Source organism: Rana temporaria, chromosome 9 (genome assembly GCF_905171775.1).
Source record: "Rana temporaria chromosome 9, aRanTem1.1, whole genome shotgun sequence".
Lineage (NCBI taxonomy): Eukaryota > Metazoa > Chordata > Amphibia > Anura > Ranidae > Rana > Rana temporaria.
Window position 1 is genome coordinate 113,099,464 of NC_053497.1, and position 11,222 is coordinate 113,110,685.

Consider the following 11,222-nt stretch of genomic DNA (forward strand, 5'->3'; position numbering starts at 1 on the left):
TAGTGCCCATCAGTTCAGCCTTTTCAAGTGCACATCAGTCTAGGAGAAAAATTACCTATTTACAAAATGTTATAACAGAAACAAAGAAATACTTAAATAAAAAATCCAGATGGTGAATAAATACAACCAAAAGAAAGCTCTATCTGTCTCATAAAAATAATGATAAAAATGTTGTTTGGATACAGAGTTGCATGACCGTGCACTTGTCATTCAAAGTGCGACAGCTCTGAAAGCTGAAAATTGGCCTGGGCAGGAAGGGGGTAAAAGTGTCCTGTAGGCAAGTAGTTAAAAACTTTACTAGTGCTCACTACAGCACTTGAGGTGGCTTTGCTACTGTTTATGCTGAACTGGATGGCAAATGTTCCTACGCTTAAGCCAGCGTACATACGGGTTGAATCGACAAGACCTGGTTAAAAAAAAAAAAAAGTCCAACATTCAGTGTATGTTTGGCTGGCTTCTGTCAGACATGCATGGCTGGAAAACCAGCAGCCGACCAGCCCCTCAGCCAATGGCAGAGAGTGATGATCGGAGTGTTCTGGCCTGGGGGCCACTACCCAGTTAGAACATGACAGCTCTGTGGGGAGATCGCTGGACTAAGGTTGAGCTGTCAGGTTTTACTAAAAGTATACCTCCCAACTTTCTGAGATGGGAATGAGGGACATCTACAAAAAAAAATGTATGTAGGCATAGACACGCCCCTACCACACCCCTTAAAGAGAATTAAACCAAAAGGTTGATTAAATCCACAAGGACTTTTTTTTACCACTATTATTCCTTTATATTGGCTCCTAAAATGTACAAATGCAGCAATTTAGAATTGGATGAAAGGTTTAGCACTGGGAAACACGTTTTGAAAGATAAAAAGTGCATTTTATATACAACTATATAGATCAGAACAAAATGAGGGACAAATGAGAAGGAAAGAGGGGCATTGCGCCAAATCAGGGACAGTTGGGAGCTATGCTAAAAGTGTGTACCCAGCTTTAAGTCCTGAGCTAAATTGTGTTATCAAGCATTTTTAATCCATTTAGGATTGCCTAGTTACCAATTATATTGATGACAATATATTAAGTTTGTCTTTACTACCTGGTTTGGTGTCTTTTTTCTTTGATATAGTGCTACTAACTGGGTACTAAGTAATTACTTTCAGTGATTTCCTGTGATATTGTTTGTACACTCTGTTTTAGAAGGTCTGAGGTTTTTGGAAAAGATTGAGACAAACAGAGCGCCCATCCTAATCAGTGGCTCCTAACGGAGTAGCGCTTGCACATACAGAGCATGAGCAGATACTAAGGGCCAGATTCACAAAGAATTGCCCTGGCGCAGCGTATCAGAGATACGCTACGCCGCCGTATCTTACCTGGCGGAATTTCGAATCCAGAAAGATTTTGCGCCGTAAGTTACGGCGGCGTAGTGTATTTCTCGGCGCATATTTCAAATTGGGCCGGTAGGGGGGCGTGATTCATTTAAATGACGCGCGTCCCCGCGCCGATTGAAATGCGCATGCTCCGTTTCGAAATTTCCCGCCGTGCTTTGCGCGAAATGACATTGCACCAACGTCATTTTTTGAACGTAGACGTGAGTTACGTCCTTTCCTATTCACGGACGACTTACGCAAAAAAAAAAAAAAATTCTAAATTTGACGCGGGAACGACGGCCATACTTTAACATGGCAAATCTATCTATACGCCGGGAAAAGCCGACTAGCGACGACGTAAGAGAATGCGACGGCCGCGCGTACCTTCGTGGATCGACGGAAAAAGCTAATTAGCATACCCAACGCGGAAAACGGCGCAAACTCCACCCAGCGGGCGCCGAAGTATTGCACCTACGATCCAAAGCCGTACGCCTGTCGGATCGAAGCCAGAAGCCGTCGTATCTTGGTTTGAGGATTCAAACTAAAGATACGACGCGGCAAATTTAAAAGTACGCCGGTGTATCAGTAGATACGCCGGCGTACTCTCACTGTGAATCTGGCCCTAAGAATTACACCCAGCATACAAAATAAGAGAAGTGGTATATGCAGCATCTATTCATACCAAATGAGAATGAATATTGGGAATTTAACCCAGCATACAGCACAAAAAAAGTGGTATTGTAAAGCATTCAAACAAAGAATGGGAAACAATTCTGAAAGTTACACCCAACAAACAGAACAAAAGAAAGGATATAGTATAGTCTCCACACTTGTAGTATAAGTAAAATAGCTATTAAAAATTACAGAACGCATACAGAACTAAAGAAGTGTTATTGTGCAATGTCTATGTATATAGAATAAGAGCTTATAGTGAGAATTAGCATTTACTTACATGAGAGAGTCTGACAAGCTGTCAAGACTTGTCCATGTAGCATTAGAATTGACAAACTGCAATGCAAAGCATGGTGGTGGTTGCAATATGTAGGTGGGCGGTTGGGGGCAGTAAAACTGTGGGTCAACCACCTGTGTTTACTGCCCCCCGGCCATCCATGTGAAAGCAGTTATACTGAGAATTACACCCAGCATACACAACTGTATTTACAGACTGAGAACATGAGCTAACAATTATACAGAACAAGTAAAATGCTACTGTGCAGTGTACCTACACACAGAACAAGAACAGATACTGAGACTTACACCAAGCATAAAGAACAAGAGATTGCTACTGAGCAGAGTCCATACAACAAAAATGAGAAAACATACTGAGATTTACACAGATGCATTCACAACAAGAGAAGTGGTACTTGTGCACATGAAGAGTAAAGACAGATACTGAAAAAGAGAAGTGGTGCTATGCACCATCCATACATGCCTAATAAGGGTAGAGAATGAGAATTTACCCATGTATGAAGAAAACAGAAAAACAGCATCCGTACATACAAAATAAAGAAAGATATTGAGAATTACACCTGGCACGCATCATAAAACAGATACTGAATATTACACCCAGGATACAGAACGAGAGAGAGGTTACTGTGTAGCATCCAAACATACAGAATAAGACCAGATACCAGAATTAAATTGTACACAATGAGAAAAGTGCTACTATGCAATATCCATACATACAGAATAGTAAGCATTACACCTATCACAGAGAACACCACAAGTGGTGTACTGATGATTGTCTTGTAATTGATGAAACACTATCTATGTGAAATGTTAATGCTCTCTAAGAAACAATGGGGTTGATTACTAAGGCGCCCCTTACACACCGGGCGGGAGATGAGGTGGCGGTATAGCACCGCTATTTTAGCGGCGCTATACCGTCAGAAGTGCCACGGTATACGGCCACTAGCGGTGCCGGTTTAACCCCCGCTAGCAGCCGAAAAGGTTAATACCACCCGGCAATGCGCCTCTGCAGAGGCGCATTGCCGGCGGTATAGCCGCGGTGTCCCATTTTTTTCAATGGGAAGGAGCAGTGGAGGGGCGGTAAACACAACGCTCCTCTCACCGCTCCAAAGATGCTGCTGGCAGGACTTTTGGAGCGGTCCCGCCAGCGCATTGCCTCAGTGTGAAAGCACTCAGGCTTTTACATTGAGACTGCAGGGCAGGAGTTTTTCAGGTGGTATTAGGCAGCTATTTTTAGCGCTAAACCACCTGAAAAACTCCTCAGTGTGAAAGGGGGTCTAAAACTGGGAGTACAAAATCTGGTGCAGTTACCACAGAAACCAATCAGTTTTCAGGTGTTTTTCTCAAAGCTTAATTGAACAAGCTGAAGCTAGAAGCTGATTGGCTACCATGAACAGTTTCACCAGATTTTGCACTCTCCAGTTTTAGTAAATTAACCCCTCTGCATCTGTGGCGAAGTTGAAAAGTCCACTTAAGCTGGCCACACACTGATAGATTTTTATTTGTTCAGCTTGCGTACTGAACAAAAGAAATATAACAGATTCCTCCATCCATGCTAAATAGCGCAGATAGCTGAATCTCCCACTGTGGCTATTGTATCCTGACATCTGGCAATGTTGGCTGTCAGATTACCCGAATAGTGTCTGCATCTGACTGGATAAAGGTACTGTTTTGCCCGTCTCATTTATGGATGGATGTCAAGTGAAGTGATGCCAGCAGGGCCACACCGGGATTGAAGTTTAGCCATTTCATTAGGAACTGGACAGACTTCACTTATAGCATGGCTAGCTTAGGTCTACCTTCCTTCTGAGTTTTTATTTAATATTCTGTAAACAGAGTTAGGGCTCATTCACGCGTACGGTTGGGGGCAGTTAAAAACCCATGGCTGAGATGCACTTTTGCCACCACACCCTTTAGCTGTAGAGGCAGTAGCTGGGGAATGTACACATGTCGTGACCACGCCAAGAATAATATCCCTCTAGTCAAGTGAATGGGGTCGCTCTGCATGCACCCTGCAACCAAGTACATTGCAATCGGTTGCAGCACGCCAGTGGAGAATTCAAGGGGTTCAAGCAGATAGTTAAGGACGCAACATAACATCTCCTCACTGCCTGTCAAATGATCTCTGAAGAGTAATCCAAATACGGATTGTTCTTCAGAGATTGAAGCGCGTGTGAAGGAGCTCTTTGTGGGCATTTCACAGGGCTGGTGGCTGAGACACTTGTCGCATGTGCTTTGCTGTAGGAATCATGGTGGGCTGACCAGGGCTATTTGTGGTTGATTTATTGGTGTGAATTTTGTGTCTGTGTAGTGTTTTGGGTCAGCATTTATTAAAAAGCACAAAAAAAAGGGAAAATACACACAGATATTAGTTTACACTCTTGCTCTGCATTGTTATGTCATACCAGGGCAGTGCAGAGCTCATTTCCCTGATAAAGTTGTACTTGCATGTCCTGTCTATGCAACAAAGTGTCCCCAGGAATGATTGGAAAATGTTGGCACCTAAATGTAGCATTACAAGCTGGGACACACTAGACAGATCCGATTCAGACCGCAGTACAAGGAAAATTTGTGTCGTTTCCAAAATATCACATTCCACACTAACCTGCGAAATGTTGAATATTTTCTGGAAGCTAAACTTAATTTTTGCTTTTGTTCTGAAAGCTTTGCCTGAAATGATTTACCTAAATTTAAATTGATTCCGATAACTAGAAGACATGCAGGCTGGTTTCATAAAGGCAAAAAGCAATGTGCGGAGTGCAGTTATCTATAACAACCATTCAGAATTCATCCTTCAACTGACGTCAGTAAAGCCAAATTTGGTTGGTTTCCGTGGCTTACTGCACTTTGCACATAAGCACTGAGCTGCTGTATCATAATATACACATGTGACATGCTCATTCAGCTTTACAATCAAAGAATACAAATAATTATAACATAATATTAATATAATATTTGTAGTGAGTACCTTACCTGACAGTGTTCTGAAGAGTAATGGATATCCCAGGTTACAGAGGTATCGATCCGGTGATGCAGTTGACAACCAGAATGATTGACGGAAGGTGACACAGCAAGTCCCAGCTGTCTGAAAGATATAACATTAGAAAATGAATGGCAAAATCTACAATTAACTGTTATCCTGATGATACACAGACCTTAGGAGAACTTTGATGAACTGGACTGTGACAGGGTCTGGCCCCTTTAACTACCTTGCTCTGTCCTGTTTGTCCCTGAGTGACTGTCTTCTCTCCTGGCGGTTGCGGTCACTGCTGCTGCCGGTTGCCTGTGCAGGTTTTATAGCTGCTGTCCAGGAATTCACACTTCACACACTCACTACAGCCTCCTGTCCTTTCTCCTCCTTCATCATTTTTTTGCAATCATTTAGTCTCTATAATAACCCCCTCCTCCTTCCATGAGTGCTCCCCCTCCCTTTTCTAAAAAGAGAAAAAAACACCCTCCCCTCCATCCCTTTGCTTTCACCCTCCATCCCAGCTGAACATCCCCTCTTCCTATTCCTTGTAGTGTCTTTATCTTTTTGTTTAAGTCTGTCTTGCTGTCAGCTTTGACGTCACCTATAAACAAAGGCATTAACCACTACCAGGACTTCCAGCAGTTGAGGCATTTTGCAGACTTTCTGGAAATGTGTAAAAAAATAAGTTACCAAAAACTAAGAAGATTAAATATTTATCCCTTCCCTTTAGTTTTTACCTGACCTGAAAAAATATTACTAGCTGATTAATAGACTGGATTCTTACAGACATGTCGAAGATTGCAAAATTGTTACTGTAAGCATACTCACGGGCTGAAATATTATCTATTCTTTGGAGCAAAAAATAAATTGGTCATTTGGAGCTGTAAGATGTTCACTATAGCAACAAGGCATTAAAAATCATTGGGTAGAAAATAGTCTGTTCCTGACCTTCTCTCTACCTGTTCATTACACCTACAGTAACTCTGGGATATCACGCCCTCCAATGTGACCCCTCTGTAAGGTGGAAAATACGCCATTCTCCACTTACCTCTACCTTTCTGACACACTCACCACCAGGACATCTCACTTTCCAACATGACCCTCTGTAAGGTAGAAAATACACTAGTCTCAACTTTCCCTCTACCTTTGTGACTACTCTCACCACCAGGACATCCCACCCTCCAACATGACCCTCTATAAGGTAGAAAATACACTAGTCTCAACTTTCCCTCTACCTTTGTGACTACTCTCACCACCAGGACATCCCACCTCACAACATGACCCTCTGTAAGGTAGAAAATATGCTATTCTCGACTTTCCCTCTACCTTTGTGACTACACTCACCACCAGGACATCTCACTTTCCAACATGACCCTCTGTAAGGTAGAAAATACACTATTCTCAACTTTCCCCCTACCTTTGTGACTACTCTCACCACCAGGACATCCCACCCTCCAACATGACCCTCTGTAAGGTAGAAAATATGCTATTCTCGACTTTCCCTCTACCTTTCTGATACAATGCCACAAGGACATCCCACTTTCAAACATGACCCTCCATAAGGTAGAAAATATTCTTCTCCTAACACTTGCTCTACCGTTGGATAACACTCACCTCAGGAACATTACAACTTTCAACCTAACCTTCTAAAAGGTAGAAAATACTTGCTCTCTACCTTTCTAATTAGACTCACCATGGGGATATTACATGTGTCCAACCTGGTCTTCCATTAGGTATAAAACACTTTGCTCGCTGTCCTTATAAAGAATAATGTAATAGCCACTTCGAAATGTAGGTATTGGTTGCCACCATCTCTGTGTACCATAAACGTCAAATTTTTAACTAGCCTCTAATGGGACTTTGTCGGCAAACAGCACAGATTACACAAAGAGAGAAACATTTTAGTAAAAAATTACAAAGCTTGTAACTTTATTTTGTAAATCACATCATAAAACATCCAACACAAGACTTGTGGCATATTAATAGCTGTTTTTTTGCTGTAGAATATGTCATACAAATAACAGAGGATTCTACATTCACATAAGTATACTTGATGTTTAGTGGTATAACCAGTCGTTTGCTGTCAGAGATGTAATTTCCCTCAGTTAAATTTTCAACTACAATTATCCAACGCAGTTCAAACAGAAGTTATAACATGTTCTTCATCAGGGAGGTATCACACCAGTATGCAACTTTGTCTCGATCTATGATCCTCAGGAGGCATCCAACAGATGGACTCATCTTGCAATAGGGAGAGAGGCAAGCCCACATACAACAGAGGTAAAGGACAAAATGGCAGCAGCCAGTCATCAATCCTCAAAGGTATCCTTCTCTTTACCCAATAAGGAGTATTATCCTGTCCTGTCCAGACATGTTTGCTTTGTTATGTGTATGACATATTTCTCACAGATGCTTTTTGTGCAATCTGTGTGGTTGCTGACAAAGTCTCATTAGAGGCTAGTTAAAAATTTGAAGTTTTTGCTAATGTCCTTATTTCTCCCTACCTGATTACACTCGCCAACATGTCCAACATGGGCCTCCATCATGACCTTCCATGAGATAGACAATAAATCTGCCTCTGACCTTCTCTTTACTTTTATGATTTCACTTACCTTTTATTCTGCACAGGAAAAATTTCTCTGCTTCTGACATATCTACTACAACTTTCTGATTACCCTCAACACTGTAATAGGAAACTCTCCAGCATGACCTTTAGTATGGTAGAAAATACTCCTGATCTTCTTTATACCTTTCTGATTACACTGTCCACCTGGATATCACAGCCTTCTACCTACCATTATGATTAGATTCACCACCAGGGTATCACTTCCTCCAGAATGACCCATCAAAAGCTAACAAAAATACTTTACTCCTGAATTTCTCTGCACATTTCAGATTACACTTACCACCAGTGGCGGCTGGTGCTCAAAATTTTTGGGGGGGCGCAAAAAAAAAAAAAAATTGCAGTCTCACTGTGCCCAAACGCAGCCACTGTTACATGCCATCAAACGCAGCCACTGTTACATGCCATCAAACGCAGCCACTGTGCCATCAATTCGCACCACTGTGCCATGCCATTAAACGCAGTCACTGTGCCATCCATTGTCACCACTGTGCCATGCCATTAAACGCAGCCACTGTGCCATACATTGTCACCACTGTGCCATGCCATTAAACGCAGTCACTGTGCCATGCCATTAAACGCAGCTACTGTGCCATCCATTGTCACCACTGTGCCATGCATTTTCACCACTGTGCCATGCCATTAAACGCAGCCACTGTGCCATACATTGTCACCACTGTGCCATGCCATTAAACGCAGTCACTGTGCCATCCATTGTCACCACTGTGCCATGCCATTAAACGCAGCTACTGTGCCATCCATTGTCACCACTGTGCCATGCCATTAAACGCAGCCACTGTGCCATACATTGTCACCACTGTGCCATGCCATTAAACGCAGCCACTGTGCCATACATTGTCACCACTGTGCCCTTTAATGGTCACCACTGTGCCAATTGTCCCCACTGTGCCCTGTAAATTGCTTTCTCCCCCCTCCGCCCGGCACTTACCTTACTGGTTTTAGGCATCCACGTCCCACGATGTCTTCTCCCGCCCTCGATGACTGACAGGCGTCTCAGGTTACTGGTAGCCAGAACCGGCCAACCTGATTGGCTGAGACGCCTGTCATCTTATTCAAGGGGCGTACAGTCTGTGCGCTCCGAGAATAAGCTTCCGGGCTGTATTGGGAAAGCCCATCAGAGCCGCTGGCTTTGATAGACATTTCCCTACAGCCAACCAGCTGGCGTTATTCAGATGGCCGGACATTGAGCGCCGACCATCTGAATAACAGCTGCAGCGGCGAAAATAACATAGATTCGTGCAATGCATGAATCTATGTTATTTCACTCAGTGGCGGTGAGAGCCAGAGGGGGCGGCGCTCCAGCGCCCTCTATGGACGAACAGCCACTGCTTACCACCAAAATATGAAACCCTGATATGATCAGATACAATTTCAGGATAATATTGTAATATTTGATTTGATATTTCTATTCTTTTATTTTATAATTCTACTCATTGGTTCCTCTGAGGGGATATGGCAAAATAGTATTATTTTAATAGTTTCTTAGCTGTGGGTTAGGGTTTTGGGGTGATTATCAAAATGTTTAGTATTTATATAAACCGCAACATTACATAACAACATCAGTGTCCTTTATTCAAAAGAGTAAATTATATCTTATATCTATATTATATCTCTAGCCAAAGTTTCTATTGTTTTTGTATACGAAAAGAGTAGTTTTCAGGAGGCAGAGTCATTACAGGAATCATTGCTTGCAGGCATCTAGGTAACATGGGATATGTGTTTTTTAGAAATTAAATCTAAAGCGCAGAAGAGAAGCTGCAAAAGCATGCAGGCAATCCAGGAAGTTGTGGAAAGAGATGGCCAGCAGACAGGCAAAACTCGCAACATTAAAAGGAGATTTTTTCAATTAAGCTTATATTGGATTGTCAAAAAAAAACTATTGCTTGAATTTACAGGTTCATCTAGAAAAAATGTGAATATCGTCAAAAAGTTAATTTGTTAATTAGTTAGTTAATTAATTCAGGAATTAAATTCAAAAGTGAAACTCATATATTATATAGATTAATTACACACAGTGATATATTTCAAGCATTTCTTTCTTTTAATTTTGATAATTATGGTTTATAGCTAGTGAAAAAACACAAAATGCTGTATCTCAGAAAATAATATTATATAAAATTACATAAGGCCAATAAAAAACAAAAAGGATTATTAATACAAAAATGTTGGCTTACTGAAAAGTAATGTCCACGCACAGTATAGTATTCACTCAATACTTGGTCAAGGCTCCTTTTGCATTAATTACTGCATCAATGCAGCGTTGCATCGATGCACTACTGAGGGGTAATGGAAGCCCAGGTTGCATGATAGCGGCCTTTAGCTTGTCTGCATTGTTGGTCAGGTGTCTCTCACTTTCCTCTTGACAATACCCCACAGATTCTCTATGGGGTTTAGGTCAGGTGAGTTTGCTGGCCAATCAAGCACAGTGATACCATGATAATTAAACCAGGTACTGGTACTTTTGGCAGTGTGGGCAGGTGCCAAGTCCTGCTGGAAAATGAAATCAGCATCTCCATAAAGCTGGTCAGCGGAGGACAGTATAAAGTGCTCTAGAATTTCCTGAAAGAGGGCTGCGCTGACTTTGGTCTTGATAAAACACAGTGCACCAACACCAGCAGATGACATGGCTCCCCAAATCATCACTGACTATGGAACTTCACACTGGACCTCATGCAACTTGGTTTCTCTGTCTCTCCATTCTTCCTCCAGACTCTGGGGACTTGATTTCCAAATGAAGTGCAAAAGAGGACTTTAGACCACTGAGCAACAGTACAGTACTTTTCTCCTTTGCCCCGGTAAGACATTTCTGATGTTGTCTCTGGTTCAGGCGTGGCTTGACACAAGGAATACGACAGTTGTAGCCCATGTCCTCGATACGTGTGTGTGTGGTGGCTCTTGAAGCACTGACCCCAGCCATAGTCTGCTCCTTGTGGAATCTCCCCCAAATTCTTGAATAGCTTTTGCTTCACAATTTTCTCAAGGCTGCGTTTATCCCAGTTGCTTGTGCACCTTTTTCTCCCACACTTTTTCCTTCCACTCAACTTTCCATTATTATGCTTGGGTACAGCACTCAGTGAACAGCCAGTTTCTTTAGCGATGACCTTTTGTGACTTACCGTTCTTGTGGACTGTCTTCTGGACAACTGTCAAGTCAGCAGTCTTACCCATGATTGTGTAACCTACTGAACCAGACAGAGACCATTTAAAAGCTCAGGAAACCTTTACAGGTATTTTGAGTTATTTAGCTGATTAGCATGTGACACCATGAGATTTATTTACGAA

General features: G+C 42.1%; 1 protein-coding gene across 2 annotated transcripts in view; it reads right to left on the reverse strand.

Moving 5' to 3' along the window:
- Positions 1–5,683, reverse strand: part of ADAMTSL2 (ADAMTS like 2) — a 128,694-nt gene extending 123,011 nt beyond the window's left edge. The window contains exons 1-2 of one of the 2 annotated variants that reach the window (XM_040324163.1): positions 5,536–5,683; positions 5,300–5,411 (exon numbers count right to left, since the gene is read on the reverse strand). The gene's annotated coding sequence lies outside the window, so the exon portion shown is untranslated. The remainder of the gene's footprint in view (positions 1–5,299; positions 5,412–5,535) is intronic. The other variant, XM_040324164.1, reaches the window with a different exon arrangement.
- Between the last annotated feature and the right edge of the window lie 5,539 nt (positions 5,684–11,222).